The following is a 2,237-nucleotide window of genomic DNA, read 5'->3' on the forward strand; positions in this document are numbered from 1 at the left end:
CCCCACCCGCCCTTTCTCCCTGCACCTGGGAGCGTGATTGCCTAAGCAGATGGAGCTCAGAGGGGAAGAGAAACTCAAAGTCAAACAACAACCCAAACAGTCTTCCACACCATCACTTCCTCTCCAAATAGCAGGAGTACAAGCAACACAGGGAATACCCACAGATAAGACCACTACTGACTTTAGTATGACCCTCAAACATAAGTTGACATCCCAGGAGAACATTTGGTTCCAGTACCCTCCCTCCTCTCTCTTTCTCGCCTGTCCAATCTGCATACTATCAGACACCTCCCATCATTTTCTCTGGCACGCACAACCGGACAAGTCACGCATACTTGGATAGTAAAGTCAGTAAACAGTGCTCTTCCTTCCTGAATGGATGCATACGGCAAGCACTCAAACTATAATTAGTTATTCCCCTTTCTTCTTCTTCCCTCTCACTATCTGAGCTTCTCTTCCTGCATCTTCACCTCTCAGTCCCTTCCGTTTCTCCCCGTTCACTCTCTGTCATCACTCCGTCCGTTCAGACAGAGACAGATTAGGTAGAGACTGGCCCATTGCGAGGCTGTCTCTCCAAAACGACCTCTGACCCCACACTGGCAGCCGGGTCGGAGGATGAGGTTGGGACATGAAAGGTGAGCGTTGCTGTTTCCCATGCTCTCCATCCGGAGGGGCAGCACTTCAAACGAGACGACCCTCAGACCTCTCTCCAGATGAAGCCAAACTCTCACTGGCCCAACTGCTGTGGAGTCCAGGAACCCCCGCCTCCCCCAAAGCCCAGTGCATCCGGATCCCCACTCACGGCTGTTTATCCTAAGCTGGCCTGGGGTGAACTGAGGTTATCTAACTCCTGTGCTATGAGTCAAGATCTCTTTTCCTCTCTGAGTTCCTCTGGAGAGTTAAATCCATCAGTGACCCAAAGTAGCATTTCAGTATTGAATTGATTTCATGCTAAGCTGTGATATGCTCCTCTTTACCACGTATATTTGCAAAACAAACAAGTGATCATACTTTTTACACTGAATTTTTAGGGCCACTGTTGGGGGAACAATGTGAGATTTCGAGAATACGGTTTCAAGAGTATTGGTCTTGTGAAAATCATGCATTTCCAAAATGTCAACTTTGTCAAAAAGATAAACATTTTTAGCTAATCCAAACTGCTTTTAAATTGTTTATTTAGTGTTGCTAAATCCTGATTGGTTTACAGAAATCTGTGACATCAGAGTCCCACCCACTTCAAAAAAAGCGAGTTGAGCTCAGACAAAATAAAAATAATGAAATCACTGTTGTGAAATAGCCAAAACTGTTCACACATTGGCAGCAAACTGCATGTTCATGTAGAACCCCATTACCCATTGTGAGAAGCTGATTGAGTAAATAAGTTTTCAGGGTCATTATGACGTTTTCTTTGCAACCTCGCAACTTTATTTCCATAACATTTTGACTTTTTATTCGAGAAATTATGACTTCGACTTTATTAATCTAACGTGACTTTCTTCACAATATGACTTTATTTTAGAAATCTCAAATTAGTTTTTCAACAGTTGCCAATTTTTTTCATTTCAGTATCCATTACAGCATATAACGGTTTATGAACAGCTCTCTCTGTGCTATTCCTGAGTGCTTTAGCTGCATGATTTATGTCTTTGTCTTAACGTTTAGTCATAACTTTAATTATGTTGGTGAGATAGATTGTTCCATGAAAACCCTGCAGCTTTAACTAAAGGGGAGGCACAATGACAATGAGTCATGATGTAAACAATAATGTAAAATAATGCAAAGCTCCATGTGGCTCTTTAACTTCATCATGACATCAGTGCTACCCTCCACCACCACCCTCAATTCTCACCCTACCTCACCCTTCCCCTAAACACAGCTTCCCTCACAGATCCCTGTAGAGGCTCTTCCATGTCTCCTCCAATAACACCACCCACTGCTGATGATGGACAAACACTTTGGACTCTCTCCCTTTTTATCTTTTTTCACTGGCTTATGTTGTTCAATCTTCTATACAAAGTCAAATCAAAATGCTCTGTTTTGTGGTGGCCTGATGCCCAACCCATTCTGAGTGCTCCAGAAGAAGAAAAGAAAAGCCACGAATATAAAGCTACACCCCGCACTCTCCGCTCTCATTCCCTCCCACGCCTACATGCACCCTCCTCCCTCGCTCAAGTCCTCGGCCTGAGGCCAAGGCTCCACGCCATGCTCAGAGAAGTGCTGGTACTGATCCAACATAC

At 44.2% G+C, this 2,237-nt stretch overlaps 1 protein-coding gene across 1 annotated transcript in view; it reads right to left on the minus strand.

The window, feature by feature from the left end:
* The window catches only part of fgfr2 (fibroblast growth factor receptor 2), a 40,127-nt gene that overhangs the window by 25,038 nt on the left and 12,852 nt on the right, over positions 1–2,237 (minus strand). The gene's annotated exons all lie outside the window — the stretch shown is intronic.

This window comes from Morone saxatilis, unplaced genomic scaffold, assembly GCF_004916995.1.
Source record: "Morone saxatilis isolate NCDOM2014 unplaced genomic scaffold, NCSU_SB_2.0 Contig19, whole genome shotgun sequence".
Taxonomy (NCBI): Eukaryota; Metazoa; Chordata; class Actinopteri; family Moronidae; genus Morone; species Morone saxatilis.